Raw genomic sequence first — 20,486 nt, 5'->3', positions numbered from 1 at the left:
TTTTAAATTGTTTTGAGCCAGGCTGAGCCATTACAATTAAGTTCTTTGATGTGCCCTGAATTCTTACCAACAACAATGGATCGTAATAGGAATCCCAAAGCATACGAATATGTTAATCAAAATTGTATGAATAAGCATAAATGAGTTTTTCTGTTTGACCTAAATAAACACTATCAATGGGTTTTTCCATTTGATCTGAATACACATTATCAATGGGCTAACTATAAGAAAGTCCTAATTACAGAAAAAGTTATTTGATTTCTCAACTTAAATGGGTTCTTTAGTCTAACTCAAATGAATACCAGATTCATGTTCTTTCATTTTATGGCGAAGATTCCTAATTGTTAGGTTTTATAGAAAAAAATAGACACCTATTGTCCACACCTTTATACTCTGAAATTTCATTTCCAACGAGAAGATAGTTTCCCTTTCCGAATTCAATCACATGAAAAGATGTCAATCAGTTTTCCAAACTAATTGTTCCTCAAAATGCTAGCAGCGCCCCAAGCTGGCGAACATTAGCCATATTCGGAAACACCTATTGACTGTTGCTAGAATTAAAAATTTAGAGCATTTTATTCTCTTGAATGCTTCTTATACCATATGAAGGGAATCAACATGCCCCATAATTTATTGGTTTGGTTATCTTAAATAAAAGAAATATTGATAGCATAAATCCGAGGGAATATTGATGGTATAAAGCTAACTTTCTACCTGTTAAAAAAATTGTATAGTATAAACATACAATTTCCAACTAGAAAAAATAAAACATGCCTTAGATGACAACAACAATAATATGATGTGTCATGAGAATTCCATTGGCAACAACAACATCAGTGAAAGAAGATAGAAAATCCAAAGGATTTCAGTTTAATGGATCCAACTCATCCTCTCAAGAGAAGGCTAAAATATTAGAAGTTCTTCAATATATCAGAGATAATTATCATGATGGGAAGTGTGAAGTGGCTACAATTGAGGATGGCGAATTTGTAGCTGACCCCGAGACAGGGGATTTTTGGAGTTGTTTTGGCATGCTAATCATTCTTATTATGCAGAAATCCTGCAATCATGTTTCTTCTCTTTACAGGCTCTCTTAGGCTCCCACTAAGATCAGATTTCATCCCCAGCTATCACTACCCAATCATATAATTTATGCTTAATTCAGGGTTTCTTCCATGACCAGATGATATCTCACCTTCAAGCACAGCGAGAAACAGATCAAAGTTGAATATAAAAGGAACATTGTTTGTCTTTGGAAGAAATTGATACATTTCTAATTGTTACATATTCTCTGGTTACAAGTTCAAATTTGGCTGAAGCTTGGGTCGATTCAGGAAGCATACATATGTGTGAATTGAAGCCCCTTAGAACCATATTCTTCAATATCTAAATTGGGTTGAACCTCAATTCCTTTTTCTATTGTAATTAACAATAAATGTGGATCCTATAACACCTTTGTCATTCTACTAATATTAGTTGTGTGAATGTTATTATATTGTTCATGTGATGGTTGAATTGAATTTCTGAGTATGAGATATGCTAGTCTTATTAAATATAACAATTTTGCCTCATTTCTGGCCGATTTCCCATTATGATTGCTAGTGCATCAAATTATGAAAATAATACTAAAAGGAGCTCCATAAGATTTGTGAGATCTTTAGAGCCACAACATTTGTGGGATCATTCAAATCTTTTTCCATACCCATACTCAAATGTAGTCTTTTCAACAAAGTGAGTTTAGACATCTTAGTTGGAAAATGATGTTAAGACTTTGCAGTCTGAAAGATCGAAGAATTTAAGCCTAGAAAGACCACATATAGCTAGAGGCAATTCCTTGATTTTAGTAGAATTCAATGTGAGAAATTCAAGCAATGTGAGTTGAGTGACCGATGTTGGCAGTGACTCTATTTGGGTATGGGAGAGATCAAGAACCCTCAAAGCAATGAGCTTGATTAGAAATTTCTCTGGAATAGGATAAATTAATGGATTTTCAGATAAGATTAAACTCACCAGCTTGGGGCACATGAAATCTTCTAGCAGTTTTTCAATTTGATAGCTGAACAATGATATTCTTTCACAAAGATAGTGTAGCATGTTGATCATCCTCATTATGGAGAAATCTTGCAATCATGTTTCTTCACTTTACAGGCTCTCTTAGGCTCACACTAGAATCAGATTTCATCCCCAACTATCACTACCCAGTCATATAATTTATTCTTCATTCAGGGTTTCTTCCATGACCAAATGATATCTCACCTTCAAGCACATTGAGAAACAGAGAAAAGTTGAATATAAAAGGAACATTGATTGTCTTTGGAAGAAATTGATACAATTCTAATTGTTACATATTCTCTGGTTACAAGTTGAAATTTGGTTGAAGCTTGGGTCGATTCATGAATCATACGTATGGGTGAATTGAAGCCCCTTAGAACCATATTATTCAAGATCTAAATTGGGTCGAAACTCAATTCCTTTTGCTATTGTAATTAACAGTAAATTGTGGATCGTATAACACCTCTGTCATTCTACTAATATTAATTGTGTGAATTTTATTATATTTGTCATTCTACTAATATTAATTGTGTGAATGTTATTATATTTTACATGTGATGGTTGAATCGAATTTCTGAGTATGAGTTATTCTAGTCTTATTAAATCTAACAATTTTGCCTCATTTTTGGCTAATTTCCCATTATGATTGCTAGTGCATCAAATTATGAAAATAAGACTAAATGGAACTCTATAAGATTTGTGAGATCTTCAGAGCCATAACATATGTGGGATCATTAAAAGCTTTTTCCATACTAATACTCAATTGTAGTCTTTTCAATGAAGCGAGTTTATACATCTCACTTGGCAATGATGTTAAGACTTTGCAAACTGAAAGATCGAAGAATTTAAGCCTAGAAAGACTGAATATAGTTGGAGGCAATTCCTTAATGTTAGTAGAACTCAACATGAGAAATTCAAGCAATGTGAGTTGAGTGACCGATGTTGGCAGTGACTCTATTTGGGTATGGGAGAGATCAAGAACCCTCAAAGCATTGAGCTTGATTAGAAAGTTTTCTGGAATAGGATAAATTAATGGATTTTCAGATAATATTAAACTCACCAGCTTGGGGCACATGAAACCTTCTCTTCTCGCAGTTTTTCAATTTGATCGCTGAACAGTGATATTGTTTTGCAAAGACAATGTAGCATGTTGATCATTCTCATTATACAAAAATCCTGCAATCATGTTTTTTCTCTTTACAGGCTAAGACTCTTAGGCTCCCACTAGGATCAGATTTCATCCCCATCGATCACTACCCAGTCATATAATTTATGCTTAATTCATGGTCTCTTCCATGACCAAATGATATCTCACCTTCAAGCACATTGAGAAACAGACCAAAGTTGAATATAAAAGGAACATTGTTTGTCTTTGGAAGAAATTGATACACTTCTAATTGGTACATATTCTCTAGTTACAAGTTGAAATTTCGTTGAAGCTTGGGTCGATTCATGAAGCATACATATGTGTTAATTGAAGCCCCTTAGAACCATATTCTTCAAGATCTAAATTGGGTCGAAACTCAATTCCTTTTTCTATTGTAATTAACAATGAATTATGGATCCTATAACACCTCTGTCATTCTACTACTATTAGTTGTCTGAATGTTATTATATTTTTCATGTGATGGTTGAATTGAATTTCTAAGTATGAGTTATGTTAGTCTTATTAAATCTAACAATTTTCCTTGGTGAATCGAGTGTTTATGTTCTCAAGAGGATCGAATCACAGAGTCTGTGGTCTGAGTGTGAGCATGAGTTTAAAAAAATTATGAGATTCCTACACAACTTCGGTCCATTTATTTATCGTTGTGAAGCAAAACGTATGAGAAAAAGAGTGTTTTTAAGTTTGTTTCAATCCAGGAGTCTTTCAATTCAGAGGTTCAAGTTGTGTTATTTTTTTAAAACCAAGATTTTGGATTGAAAGGTTACATCAAGACCACAAATTGTATATGGTCCTATCCCCACTACAAGATCTTGATGATTTTCATTGAATCAATATGGATCTCAACCTATCTAGCTTCAAAGCATATTTGTATCCACACATTAATACGGTACTTAGTTCACATCTGGACTCTGGATAAATTTCAACCTCAACGTATCTAGATTCGAACAGATATATATACAATATTAAAAGCTAGATCTAACACTTGATTCAAGATGACAACAACAAAAAACAAAATCCATTGTTGTGTATATATGGGTCAGACAAGCCCTTAAATTATTCAGAGCTTGTAGAAAAATGAAAATTAAATAGAATCCGTATCCCTAATTTTTCAAACAAAATTGAGGTTTCCATTTTTGGAATGAGTACATATTTGTTGTTAGTTGTATAACAAAATTTACAATATTTATAATTAGATAATGGATCAATAAATTATGTTTCGTACCTGTAGCATATAAAAACCAAAGGATAAACAAATAGTGGCATCAGACTTATGTGTACTCGATTTTGTGGATTGGAGCTGAATGAGTGATCATCCAATAGAAGACTCTGCAAATTATTCATCTTCTACATCTCATCGGGGAGATTGTACTTAAGATTATTCCTATTTATGTGATGCAAATATAAATGCCCCATTTCTGGCCAATTTCCCATTATGGTTGCTAGTGCATCAAATTCAACGGAGCTCTATAAGATTTGTGAGATCCTTCAAAGCCATAACATTTGTGGGATCATTCAAATATTTTTCCATACCCATACTCAAATGTAGTCTTTTCAACGAAGTGAGTTTAGACATCTCACTTGGAAATTATGTTAATACTTTGCAGTCTGAAAGATACTAGAATTGAAGCCTAGAAACACTACATATAGCTAGAGGCAATTTCTTGATGTTAGAAGAACTCAATGTGAGAAATTCAAGCAATGTGAGTTGAGTGACCGATGTTGCCCATGACTCTATTTGGGTATGGGAGAGATCAAGAAAGCTTGATTAGAATGTTCTCAAGAATAGGATAAATTAATGGATTTTTAGATAAGATTAAACTCACCAGCTTGGGGCACATGAAATTTTCTGGTAGTTTTTCATTTTGATAGTTGAACAGTAATATTCTTTCGCGAAGATAGTGTAGCATATTGATCATTCTCATTATGCAAAAATCTTGCAATCATGTTTCTTCTCTTTACAGGCTCCTGCTGGGATCAGATTTCACCCCCAGCTATCACTACCTAGTCATATAATTTATGCTTAATTCATGGCTTCTTCCATGACCAAATGATATCTCACCTTCAAGCACATTGAGAAATAGAGCAAAGTTGAATATAAAAGGCACATTATATTTCTTTGGAAGAAATTGATACAATTCTAATTGGTATCGATACCTTGATTCTGAGCTTGTTTGTGACTGCATGGTTTTATGCTACTTGTATGTGCCTGGAATTTAAGATCTTTGATTGCATGGATGATGATGGGAGTAAGTTATTCTTGGCTTGCTTTCTAAATATATTCTTTTGTTGGAATTCATAATATGTACTCCATTATTATGAATCCATTAGTTTTATTTGTTATTATTTATGACTTGTGATCATTAGTGACATTGTTTTCTGTAATAGATGTAGATCTTAATGTTATGCAAAGATTGAGAATGCTAAATATAAATATAATGATGTTGATGATGAAAAATAATACACACTAGAACGATCCCATAAAATAAAGCTATTAGCTCACCGTAGTAATCTGACAGGGTATAGCAGTCCTCGTGGTAAGAAAAAACAAACAAAGACCGAGGGTTGTGAAAAGAAATGCTCAAATACAGGTTGGCCACAAAATGAGTAGATCATGTCATATAAATACTAGTTCTGGCCTTGATAGACCTCCAATATCTTTAAATTGCAAGGGATGTCGAGAAAATGTAAGCAAACTAGGGTGTAAAAGCTAAATTGAAAATGAATTTGTGGATTATAAATTTATGGATAATCCACTGTTGAAAGAGCATTCCTTGCTTTTTAGGTATTATGTAACTGATATTTTTTCTCTATTTTGAAAAATACTATTGATTCACAATGTTAAATACTATTGATCCACAATATGTTTTTTTAAATCTTAATGGGGGAAAAACTTATGTACCAACTAGCTATGTTGGACGGAGCTTGTAGTAGGGAAATATGCATTGCATATTTGGACCTATTTGTAATATAGCGAAATGTTTTTAAACATGCTTTTGTGTATTTGTACAATAGAAACCAAATTTCCCAGGTGATGCATGTGTTAAATTGAAGTTAAAATCAGCAGAAGGCAGCTTCAGAAAGGATATCAATGAATAGAAAATGCTTTGTATTTTGTTGGAATGTATTTTTATTTTAAAATTTGTTTCTGCAATAGTGGTAAATTATGAAGTGGATGTTAGATCATGAACTTGGTAATTAATGGAATAATGATGCTTTTTCAGCCCAGAAGTAGCGTATAGTTCAAGTAATGAAATTGCAAGACTTGCCTTGTTAGCCCTGAACTATTTCATGGTAGGCCAATGTCACAACATCATCGTCAGTGGATGAATAACGAGATATAGTGACACTATATTGAAAGGTAAAGTAGTCAAGAGGCAACTCCATGAGGTGTGAAACGCTATGGTGAGGAGGAAGTAAAGTACTAGTGTGAAAACCTCTTATGAGTGTGCTTGCTTGATTTGCATTATAGGTAACTTGATATTCTGACTATAAATTGTTTCTCCCAACATCACATCTAGAGTTGACCAGGATGATCCGTGGGAAGCTTATCTAAGGATTATTGGATGAAAGGATAAATTCAAAACTCTATCGATTTCATATAAATTATCATGATGTTGTTTCCAACATTTAATGATAATTTGCAATATCAAGTGCCATTCCTCTTGATTTCCTTACGACGTTTCCTTTGCAACATGTGGTGCAAATGCTAGTTTATTTTCCAATGATTTTATACTATAGATTTGAGGCTTTTGCGATCTACATTTTGTATGGTATTTTCCAGAGCCATCACATTCATGTTTTCTTGGAATCTACGTTTTGAACCAACCACTGTGGTTCATTATCAGGATCAGATGAGTGAATAAGTCAGATACTCAAGGGATCAATAAATAGAGGAGAGGGTTGAGTGAACATAGCCAAAAAGTTTACTAATGATATGATTCAGATTATTAATTAGTTAATGGTTTTTAGTATCTTTATTTCTTATAATATTATTTTGACAATTATATTTTAGATTTCTTTTGATTTTTAATTTATTTTGATAGTTATATATTTCTAGTTTTTATTTTGTATTTTATTTATTTATTTATTGATAATTGAAACATAATAATAATTAATCTAAAGCATAACTAATTAATTATTTATTTCTGGTTAATTTCAAAGAATTTTCTTTGATTGAGAACTTAATATTAATTAATGCTTATAGATTAACTAAATTTATTATGCATTCTTAATTGATTTTTCATTAATTTTAAATTGAATCAAATTATTAATATTAGTTACGTTAGTATGAAAGTATATAATTTTCTTATATATAATTATTAAGTATTATGTTAATGATGTTCCTAAGTCTTTATGTTTGTAAATTATTTTATCTTAGTTATTAATTGTTAATTAATAATTTGTGGAGTTTTAGTTTAAATATGAATATAAAGTTGAAATAAAAATAATTCATTTTTTGGCTATTGTTTTCAATCAAATTATTAATCTTAATTATTTTAGAATTTATGAAAAACATATAATATTCTTATTAATAATTATTAAATATTATGTTAATGTTGTTCCTAAGTCTTTATGTTTGTAAACAATTATATCTATGTTAATTATTAATTTATGGAGTTTTAGTTGAAAGATGAATTTAAAGATTAAATTAGTTCCTTCTTGATTATTGTTCTCAATAAACTATTTTAAATTATTATCATTCATTATTATTTTTGTATACTATAAGGTAGACTAGGGAAGCCAAATCAGGAGAATAGGGTAGCTAGGAGAAGGTGGAATCTGTAGTTAGAGTTGGAATCCAATTATCACTAATTTTCCAACCCTCATCGCGGTTAAGGTTGTTTGGGTGTTTTCCTATTTTGATAGCTTCTCTAAATTTCCTATGGTGATAATGATCAATTTTTGCCACAACAGAAGAGTTTTCTATACCTATGTGATGATTGGTTTTACTAGAGTGTTCAACGAGGGCTGAGGTTTTGGATCAGTTATGTTTAATGTTAGCAACATGCTCTTGAATCCTAGTTGATAGAGATCAACCAGTCTCACCAATGTAGGCTTTGCCATAAGAACAAGGAACCAAATAAACGCATTTGTGGTATTTGGGATCAATAGGATCTTTTACTGATTTCAGACATCTGTTAATGGTATTCATGGGTTTGAGGGTAGTTTTTGTATTTTTTTTCTTTAAAATGTAAGAAATATTATCAATGGTGCCCAGTATGTAGGGAAGGTGAAACTTACCAACACAATCATCCAATGGTTGTTTGTTTCTAGGATTCTCCGCCTTCTTGAAAGCTTTGATTCCTTGGTGTTTTCTATATCCATTCTTTTCAAAAACATCTAAGAGTTGGTTTTTCTCTTGATTAAAATGATCATGATCTGAAATGTGCACCGCTCTAGTTGGTAGAGTGTTGAGAACCCCTAGTTTCTGAGTAGGATGATGGTGAGAGTTGGCATGAAGGTTATGTTCTGTATGGGTCTTCTTACAATAGAGTTGGTGAGATATGGAGCCATCTTAGTTTCTCTTGATTAATATATCTAGAGAGGGAAGAGTGCCATTTTCTTCCACTTCAATTGTAAACTTTATGGAATTAGATTGAATGTTGAGATGCTATAGGAACAATTAATAACTAACAAAGATATAATAATTTACAAACATAAAGACTTAGGAACATCATTAACATAATACTTAATAGTTATATATAAGAAAATTATATACTTTCATAGTAACATAATAAATATTAATAATTTGATTCAATTCAAAATTAATGAAAAATCAGTTAAGAATGCATAATAAATTTAGTTAATTTATAAGCATTAATTAATATTAAGTTCTCAATCAAAGAATATTCTTTGAAATTAACAAAAGAAAAATAATAATTAATTAGTTATGATCAAGCATTATTATGTTTCAATTATCAATTTAAATTAAAAAAAAAATACAAAATAAAAACTAGAAATATATAACTATCAAAATAAATTAAAAGTCAAAAGAAATCTAAAATATAATTGTTAGAATAATATTATAAGAAATCTAAATATCGAAAACCATTAAGTAATTAATAATCTGAATTATATCATTAGTAAACTTGTTAGCTCTGTTCACTCAACCCTGTCCTCTATTTACTGATCCCTTGAGGTTCTGACTTATTCACTCATCTGATCCAGATGATGAACCACAGTGGTTGGTTCGAAATGTTGATTCCAAGAAAACATGAATGCGATGGCTCTGGAAAATACCATATGAGATTTTATATTAGTTTATATAGATTTTTGGTGACTTTTAACATGAAATAATTTTGCATTGTAAAATTTTGGTGAATCAGTTTTAGGAAAAAATGTAATTTGGGGAATCTTTTATTTTGGAAAAGGCATGGAAAATTAGCTCACCTGCGAATATTAGCCCCTAAAATTTTCATGATAATGATGGATGGATTAGAAGGAGATATTCTCCCTAGTTGAAAGGGAGTGTCAAAATTGGCAACTAGGGCCAAATTCCCCTTTGGGAAGATTCGTTGAAGAAGATAATTATGGAACTGAATTCCTCTTTTCGTGAGGACCGAAATTGACCTAAAGATCATCAAATTTGGACAAGGAAAATATCTTTTTTAAATTAAACCCTCACACGTGTAAATTGAAAAGGTCGTTTTGAGGTAAATTAATTAAATGGAACCCCTCTCCAAATCCTATAAAAGTAAGTGTCCTCCAACCTAATTTTACACATGTGCTTCTCTCTAAATTGGGCGTAGAAGGAAGGTGTCTCCTGCAAAGGACAAAGGGATTGGTTGAATTTTGCGCATGGTTTTTTGAAGATTTGAGTCCCAGTAGGTAGAAGGCCAAGCCTCCTAGAGGAAATTCTGAGCTTATTTATGAAATGTTCTAGGCATGTTTATACTCCATTATAGGTACGAGTTATCCTTGTAGTTGACCATAGGCATAAGGGCATAGGATTAGGTAGATGTACTTATTATGTTTTGAAAAGCACCTCTTAGGTAGGCTACACCTTCATAAGTCATCCTCAGGTAAGTTGCAGGCATTATGTTTTTGTATAGGGAACCGCGAGGGTAAATTCCTGTCCAGGTAGACCACTGACCTATTTTGGTGAAGGAAGATTGGCATCATGATGTGTTTGGGGGCTAGATTAAGTCATGTGATGTAGTGGATGGAGGAATGACTGTCTTGGAGGAGAGATGCAACTATATAAGGCTATTTCGTTGAATATGTAAGGGCAAAAGTAGTGTGCCACATGCCCTAATTAGGAGAAGCTAGCAGCTACAATATTCTAGAACCTATGATTTAATGTATTCATGTAGCATTGAATGTTATGCTTGTCATGATTAATCATATTATAACATCTACTTGATAGAATGGAATTTTCCCTAACCAGTCCAATTTTCTTCTAGAACATGTCACCAACCTAGGAAGGTATATATTATCAACTTTAGAATTGCATCGTGGGTTGTGATAGTGATTTGCAAGTCAATATTGACCTTGTATTATTGTACTCTCTCTCTCTCTCTACTGAAAATGTGACATTAATAATAAGAAGAATTGATCAAGGGTTTTCCCCATCTTCAAGTTTTTCCCTTGCTTGAGGCATATTCTTGTGTTCTCTTGTCTTTGCCTGTCTTCAACCCTTTTCATTTATGTTATTTCTTTAGTTACTGTCAAAATGATTTATGTGATTTTTGATGGAAATATAATGGATTGAAAAATGGGCTAAATGGATCTTTGAGGTAACTATCCTATGTAAATAACATGTTCCTAAAATTAACAAAAACTTAACCACTAGTAGGATATCGTGTTGTGTTATAACTGGGCCACTAGGAGGAAGAGGTATTCCATTATTTCGAAAGGATTTTGTTCCATAGTTGAGAAAATATATCCAAGAGACATAGGAGGTAGAACACATAGAGAACATTTGTGCACTGTAGCATCCCACGAGCCACATACATTACTTCTTTGTACCTGCAGCCATATTTCTAGACAAAGAATGAGAGCGAAGCAGCCTCACCTTCTAGCTGGGTTTTCTCCAAAAAGTGTTTCCCAAATCATATCTTGTGTTTTATGTATGTGTATGTGAGATTATTTTGTCATTATCTAATTTTTTTCATAATTTATATTCGCATGAATGCACTAACTACAGTTAAATTTACAGATCTAGAGTTTTAATAAAACTGTAATAGTGTAGAAATTCATAATTTTAATATATTATTATTAGATCTCTTGTGACAAAATATCAAGTAGAACATCCATGAAAATTTATGGATCATTTAGTATCATGGTAGGTTTATTTGGATTTTTTGTGTATTTTGTAGGGGATCTAGGTCAACTCGGTCAAAAATCGGGAAACCCTAATCATTTCTGATAAATTTTAAAATGACCCTCGTGATCCTACAGAGATGAGGTTTCAACGATTGGAACAACAATTCATGGATATAAACTGGAATTTAAACCTCCTAATGGTGGCCCTAAGAAATAAGCTTAGGATATTTGGAGAAGATGGGGTTTCGAATGTAGAGGAAAAATCAGAATGGGGATCATAATATCAAAGAGAGAACCTGAAAAGGATAAACCCAATTCGAGTGTTGTGAATCAACCCATGTTTAAAATGGAAGCAAAAGTCAATATGAAGTCGTACCACAAATATATTGACACTTTGAAGTTGAACACTGGTTGCAACAACTAGAAGTTTATTTCAACATCTATTAGATTGAGGAAGGATAAAGGATCTCATTCACATGGATGAACTTAAATTTCCATGCACTGACTTGGTGGGAAAGCCATGTAGAAACCCTAAGGCTTGATGGAGAGCTTCCAGTGACTAAGTGGGATTATTTCAAAACCCTCATTAGGTCATAGTTTTATCCCATTAGCTACGTGGAGGACCAGCAGATCCGATGGCATTAATTTAGGAAAATTTCTTGCCAAAGTGTGCAGGAGAAAACCACACAATCTAGGAGGATGGTTATAATGTTGGGTATCTCTCCAAAGAACCCATATGTATTCCTAAAGTATATGGGGGATCTACACCACCATCTACATGAGCAAGCGATGTTATTCAAGCACAAATCGATGGACTAGCATTGTGTATAGGCACAAAACCTGGAGAACATAGGCTTGAACAAAGAGAAATAAAGTGGATCGAAGCAGAAGGAGCAAGAAGATGATTCTAAGGAGGGGAAGAAGAAAAAATGGGGGAAAATATAAAAATACAGCAAGCGCAACACACCAGTGTAAATATCCTAGAAACCAATGAAATCACTGCAACATTGATGTCCATATAGAGGAGAAGTACTGGAAGTTGCATATAGAGCTAAAACTGAAGAATAAGAAGAAATATAATAAGAAGAAGAGTCTCATGGCCACGAATCCAAGAAACCAAGTGGAAAGCCTCTTAGACGTGGATTAAAAGATCATTTTTACATTAGTGCAGAAGGAGGTGAATCAATGTAGCCTTCAACAATAGGAAGAGAAAAAAATGACCAAACTCTTCCATATAAAGATACAGGTCAAGAATACAAATATTGTTGATCCATTTTACTTAGGATTGCAAGAAAATCTCATTACGTAAACTATTGTCAAGAAGTTGGGGCGGGAAATTCATCATCATCCAAACCCATATCTACTAGGATGGGTAAATAAGGATGCAGAGCTCAAGGTAGAAAAAAACTTAAAATTAGATTTTCTATAGCGTTTATTTTATTGATGAAGTAGATCTAGATGTGGTTCCCCTTGATGTATGTGGAGTTGTGTTTGAGAGTCTATATATGTACATGTATGATGAAATATTCATGAGGAGAGCCAACCAATATTGGCTCTTCAAGGATGGAAAATCATTCATGATTAACATGCACAAAGGAAAGTAAAAAATTCCATTTGTAAGTGCTAACCAGGCCAATAAATTGATCAGTTCCAGTAAGAAGTATGCTTTATTGTTTTTAAGAGAAATTAAGTCTGTAGAGGAGTCAATAAGAGGAAAAGAATCCATAACGGGGTGTACTAAGAAACAAAAATAACAATTGGAGGAGTTGTTATAGGAACACATGGATGTGTTCCAAGAGCCAAAAGGGTTATGACCTAAAATCGGAGTGGAGCACAAGATCTAGCTATTGCCAGACTCCCCATCGTAAAATATTGGGCTATACAAGCACTATTATAAAGCCAAGTGATGTGAATAAAAAAATGTAGAATCTACTGGAAGAGGGTGCCATTTGACCGAGTACATCACCATGTGGGTCAACCATCATCATTGTGGAAAACAAGGATGGGACATGGAAGATATGTATAGATTATAGGGAGTTGAATAAAACCATGCTCAAGAACAGATACCCCTTGCCTAGGATAGATGATATTTTGGATTAGATGCAACAAGCAAAGTACTTCATCGAGTTGGACTTGAAGTCTAGATTTCACCAAGCTCAAGTCAAAGAAGAAGATACTTGGAAGACCGCCTTCAAAACTAGGAAAGGTTTGTATGTGTGGTTAGTCATGCCATTCGGTCTATGTAATGCAGTAACTACATTTATTAGATTAATGAATGATGTACTGCATGCTTATATAGATTCATTTGTTATTGTATATTTGGATGATATACTAGTTATAGTGGTACCTAGGAGGAAGGTGCTAAAAACATTGAATAAGCACCAACTGCTAGCAAATCTCAAGAAGTGCAAGTTTGCGCAACATTCTTTGGTGTATTTGGGGTATGTGATAGATGGAGGAGAAATGAAGATATATCCTTCCAATATGGTTGCCATCATGAAATGGTCAGTGCGTACTAATGTTTCTGAGGTCATGAATTTCATTTGGGTATGACAATACCTAAGGAAATTCATAGCTTCATTTTCAACAGTAGTAGCACCGCTCCATGCCATAATAGCAAGTGGCAAGAGTTTCCTATGGGGAAAGGGTTAGAAAAAGGCCTTTGAGGAGCTAAATAAGAAGCTAAGTCAAGCATCAATTTTGACATTACCAAACTTTCAATGACCCTTTGAAGTGGAGACAAACATGAGTGGGTATTGTATGTGAGTTTTTCTTGATGCAGGGAGTAAGGCCCGTATGCTACCATTCTGAAGTATTTCATGGCGTATTCCTTAACTACCCTACCTAAGACAAGGATCTCTATCCCACGCTGAAAGTTGTGAAGAAGTGGAAGAACTATAATATGGGAAATGAGATAATAATCCACATATATCACCAATCATTACAATACTTGCAAGCCCATCTTAAGCTACAATAAACTAGGAATTACAAGTGGATGGGGTTTTTACAGTAGTTTCATTTGGTGATCAAATATAAGAAGGGAAGAACAAACAAGTTGGTAAACTTGCTTTCAAGGCCACCCTCATCAAATATCATTGCTTTGGGTACTCTTATGCACATGGAACCATTAACCCATGATGCATGTAGAGTGGCATATTTAGAGGATGAGGACTTCAAGGAGGTGTATCATTAGTTGCAAAGTTAGACTCATGTGCATGATGGTGACACCATCATTGACTACCATCTCTAGGATGGGTTACTCTATAGGTTGGATAATCTATGTGTTCCTAAAGGCGAGTGATTGTAGATGATCAGAGAGGCTCACATCTCCAAGGTTGCAGGGAACTTATGTGTAGGGAATATCATCACTAACCTGCAGAGATATGTCTATTGGCTGAAGATGCAAGAGTAGGTAGATAAGTTCATAGAAGTATGCATGATTTGTTGTACTAGAAAGCCTAGCTATAGGAAACAGGGTCTATATCATCCCTTACCTCTACCTACTCATCATTTCCATGTATTTTGTGGGTGGTTTACCAACAACGAGGAAGCAACATGACTGCCTATTATGAAACCAGCTCAAGAAAAGATAGAAAAGATAGATCAACGCCTTAGAATTCAGCCTCTTCGAGGGGGAAACCTCCTTTACATTACATAAATGAACAATTCTTGTATGATTCAAATGACAAAACCTCCTTTCTATATATAGGAGTCTAAGGAGTCACAATATAATCCAGTTGACTTAACAATAATAATATAATGCCAAAAAAATAACAATAGAGGGATTCTATGGGGCACAGTAATAACAATATGGGGGCAATAGGGGCACAAAAATATTAACAAGGGGTATAACTACAATAGTAATGGGGTAATCACTAGTATTATAGGGACCCAACATGCCCCTCTCCTTCAAAAAAGTGTTGTCCTCAACGCTTGAGTAGTTCTGGATACTTCTGCATAAAATTCTCATCCTCCCATGTGGAATCTTCAGCGGATAAGTTCTTCCACTTATAAGATACTCTGAAATTGAACGATTTCGTAGCTGTCAAGTTCTTGTTTCTGTGACTGCTTCCGGTTCCAATATAATTTTTCCTTCCTCGTCAAGTTCTGGCAATATTGTTTGAACTGGGAACTTGTCGCCTATAACCTTCTTTAAACATGAAACATGAAAAACTGGGTGCAATCGAGAAGTTGTAGGAAGCTCCAATTTGTATGCCATAGTACCAATCTTTTGCAACACCTTGTATGGACCATAATACTTTGGTGATAATTTATTATCCTTCTTAGCTTGCTTGAGGGACATTTGATTATATGGTTGTAGCCATAGGAATACCCAATCACCTACATCAAAACTTCTTTCACTGCGATGTTGATCTGCCTATTGTTTCATTCTATTCTGTGCCAACATGAGGTTATCCTTTAAGAGTTGGAGGACTTGTTGTTGATGTTCGATGTGATGTTCCACTGCCTGAACCTTAGAATTTTCTCTTAAATATGATGTGATGGATGGTGGTTGATACCCATAAAGTGCCATAAATGTGGTCATTTTTGTTGCTGTATGGAAGGAAGTGTTATACCACCATTTAGCCAGAGGCAACCATTTGACCCATTGTGTCTGTTTATCAGATACAAAGCAATGAAGATATCCTTCCAAACATTTGTTTACTATCTCAGTTTGCCCATCATATTGAGGATGATAAGATGAGCTATGAGCTAACTTAGTAACAAGACAAGAAAATATTTCTGTCCAAAAGTTTCCAGTGAAAATGGGATCTCTGTCACTTACAATAATCTTTGGATTTCCATGTAGCTTTTGAATTGTTTCCATAAATGTAGTAGAAACTATATTGGCTTTAAATGGATGTGATAATGCACAAAAGTGTGCATACTTGGTAAGTCTGTCAACTACCACCATGATGACACTCTTTCCCTCAGACTTGGGTAAACCTGTGATAAAATCCATTGAAACCTCCTCCCAACATTGGCTTGGAATGGATAAAGGTTGTAATAGACCTGGTGTCTTAATTGTTTCAACTTTATTTTGTTGGCAAACCAAACATTCGGCCACAAACTTTTGAATATCTGATTTAAGGCCATCCCAAAAAAATTCCTTCTTAACCCTGTGGTACGTTTTTAAAAATCCTGAGTGTGTGCAATTCCATAAGAATCTTTTGTTTTAGCTGGGAATTCTTACAGAGGTATAAGCGATCTTTATACCATAACGAATCATTTTTCCAGCTAAATGTACCAGACGTACTGGAATCTTATTGTAACTTTCGAATAAGTGCCCACACTTCTTTGTCCTTCTTCCATTCCTCCCTTTCTTCGTTTATCCAATCTGGTTGGATAATAGAAATGGCACACAACAATGCTTCCACATTCTCATCCTTTCTTGAGAGTGAATCTGCCACCACATTTTGCTTCCCTTTTTTGTAGATGATTTCAAAGTCATAACCCAACATCTTTGTGACCCACTTTTTTTTCTCTTCAGAGGATAATCTTTGTTGCAAAAAGTATTTAAGGCTATCATGATCTGTTTTTACCTTGAAGTGTCTACCCATTAAGTAGGGTTGTCATTTCTTAAGTGCATGTAGTATTGCTAACATTTCCTTCTCATAAATAGCTTTGCTTAAAAACTTTCCCTTGATTGGACGACTTTCAAAAGCAATGGGTCTTTCATCTTGCATTAGAACAACACCAATTCTATTTCCTGAAGCATCACATTCCACAATAAATGTTTTTGTGAAGTCTAGTGTAGCTAAGACCAGTGCTTGGCACATTGCCTCTTTAAGATGTTCAAAGGCCTTTGTTGCTTCCAGACTCCATGAAAATGCGTCTTTCTTCAATAATGTTGTTAGAGGTGCTGCTATTCTCCCATAATTCTTAACAAACTTGCGATAATACCCTATCAACCCGAGAAATCCTCACAGATGCTTTATGGATGTAGGGATTTTCCATTCCTTAATGGATTTAATTTTGCTAGGGTCTACCTTAACTCCTTCAAGAGATACAATATGACCCAAATATTCCACCTCCTGGACTCCAAAGAAACATTTGGATCTTTTTGCATATAATTGTTTCTCCTTCAATAGTTGTAGCACCTTGTCAACATGTTCAACATGATCCTTCCAAGACTTGTTGTAGATTAGTATATCATCAAAAAATACTAACACAAATTTTCTAAGGAATGGTTTGAAAATTGAATTCATCAAACCTTGAAATGTTGAAGGTGCATTGGTAAGGACAAAAGGCATGACCAAAAATTCATAATGACCCTCATGAGTTCTAAATGCTATTTTTGGAATGTATTCAGTCTTCATTATGATTTGATGATATCCTGAATGAAGATCCAACTCGGTGAAGTAAATTGATCCATGCAATTCATCCAGTAATTCATCAATGACAGGAATGGGGAACTTATCTTTAATTGTGAGCTTGTTGAGCTCCCTATAATCCGGACACATGTGCCATGATCCATCCTTCTTGTGCACCAATACTACTGGAGCAGAGAAAGAACTTTGACTCGGTTGAATTATACCAGCCTCTAGCATTTCTGCAACCATACGTTCAATTTCACTCTTTTGGACATAGGGATATCTGTACGGCTTGATGTTTGGAGGAACACTTCCTAGAATTAGATGAATAGCATGATCATGATCACGCATAGGTGGGAGACCTTTGGGAGTCTCAAATACCTTGGAATGATTGTCCAGGACTTTTTGGAGATCTGGAGAAATAGATGATTCCATTATGGAAACATCTAGCGAGCATAATTGTGCAATTACACCTCTTTTCTCTTTTTTTAGAGGCTTTGTCATACTATTAGAGCTGATTATATTTCCTGGTTTCCTTGCAATACCCCTTAATTCAACTTCCTTTCCTTCCGTAGAAAATTTGATGAAAAGTTCTTGAAAATTAAAAGCTATTGTACCCAGGGATTGTAGCCATTGGACTCCTAGTACAACATCAGCACCTCCCATTGGAATGGAAAGCATTGGGCTAGTCAATACATATTCTCCCATGGATAGCTTGATATTATGGGATTTTCCAGAGAAATTTATTGTTCCTCCATTTGTAATCATCACTTGACACTCTGGTGTTGGATATAGCAAGAAATTCAATTCTTTTGCTGCCCTACAATGAATAAAATTGTGGGTGCTTCCTGAATCAATCAACACTATTACCTTTCTCTTCTTGATTTGTCCTTCTATCTTGATGGTTTGAGGAGTGGTAATTCCCACCAATGCATTACAAGATATGGTCGGATTTATTTTTTCTTCATCTAGGCTTTTTTCCTGGAGTATATCCTCTTCTTTTGATCTTTCTTGCTCCTTTTCTTCTTCCTCTTCACAATCTATGTAGAATAATTTCTTCTCAGCACACTTATGACCTTTAGTGTATTTGCTATCACAACTGTAACAAAGCCCTTTTGCTCTTTTTTCTTCCAATTGTTGTGGTGTCAACCTTATAGGTTGTGGAAGACTAGGGGCAACAACACTTCCGTCTTTATAGTTGTGAGTGGTATGCTTCCTGGTTGCCATAATTTTGCTTTCCATTTTTCTTGCTAACCTGAATGCCTTCTCTAATGAATCAGGTTTCCAAAGGTGAACATCATGTTGGATATTATCCTTTAAAGACCCTACGAACACATCAATCCTATGCTCCTCTAGAATATCTTTTACCCTTATGTTCAATTTTTGGAACTCCTCAATGTGCTCCATTATTGAACCCTTTTGATTGAGACTTATCAATTGGCTAAAAAAAGTGTTGCTTTTTGTATCCTCATAATGTGCTATCCATTCTTCCTTAAAAATTGCCCAAGTGATAAATGGTTTACGAGAGCAAAGCCAATGATACCATACAAACTGATTTGGTTCCAAATATAAAGTTGTCATATGTATCTTTTATGTGTTTTGCACATTATTGAGATCGAAGAATTGCTCCATCTGTAATATCCATGTGGCAGGATCCTTGCCATCAAACTTCCTCATATCGATTTTTGGAATATGGTGAGTCTTCGATCCAACATTAGCATCTATGGAATCATGATTAACATTTCTTTTGTTCTCATCATGAGTTTCCTTTAGTACCCTTTCACCCTTAGGGAACATTTCTTGTAGCAACTTATTCATATTTATCTTCAATTCGTCCATGTTTGTCTTCAAATCTATCTTCAAATCATCCATCTTAGCTTCCACGTCAATCATCTTAGATTCTACGCCTTTCTTTAAACAATCCATCTTAGCTTCTAAACCTTTCTTTAAACCATCCATCTTAGCTTCTACATCTTTCTTTAAACCATCCATCTTAGATTCTGTTCCTTTTTGTGCAAGGGACAGTTGTTGCACTTGGTCTTGTAATTTTGATATATCATGTTGCATCTCTTCCTCTTCTTCATGAGTCATGCTAGAGCTTTCAGGTTTCTTACTAGGTGTTTGCATTTTCTTTCCTCGGGGCATCAATTACCGATAATAATGCTCTACTATGCCCTTTGAATTCCTTCAAACTAAATTTTCAAACCAAGCTTAAGCAATAATTGAAGAAAATCTACACACCTTTTTTCACTTTGTAGGAGCTCGATATTGCCTCTGATGTATCTTTGTACTTTCCAATCATCTAGTTCTAGATTTTTGAGCTGTAGTAGCCCTCTGTGTCCTCTTTCCACTGCCACAATTCTAACCCAAATTGGATTCTACAAGGAAGAGTTATGTGAAATCTCCCACAGTGGCTTGCTTATAGACTAGTTCAGTAGAGCAAACTTGTACGACGTGCCACGAGTCACTGTTTTGACCTTTGGATCTGAAACATGCATACAAGAAACTACAGTCCGTCCGCTTTCTATACCTTCATACGAAATTTCAATCTGATCCCCAGAGAGAAAGTTATGACAATTTTCCCCAAGTCACTTGTTTTGAATGTAATTTAGGAGTCTGCAAAAAGACAAACTTCCTTAGATCATATCTCCGCAAATATTGCACGAAAAGCTCTGAAATTCAGACCC

The sequence above is a fragment of the Pinus tabuliformis genome, chromosome X (assembly GCF_031772625.1).
Source record: "Pinus tabuliformis cultivar Carrire ecotype Pingquan chromosome X, CPIR1, whole genome shotgun sequence".
NCBI classification, from domain to species: domain Eukaryota; kingdom Viridiplantae; phylum Streptophyta; class Pinopsida; order Pinales; family Pinaceae; genus Pinus; species Pinus tabuliformis.
The sequence above is the reverse complement of the archived record's forward strand: the minus strand, read 5'-3'. Positions refer to the sequence as shown.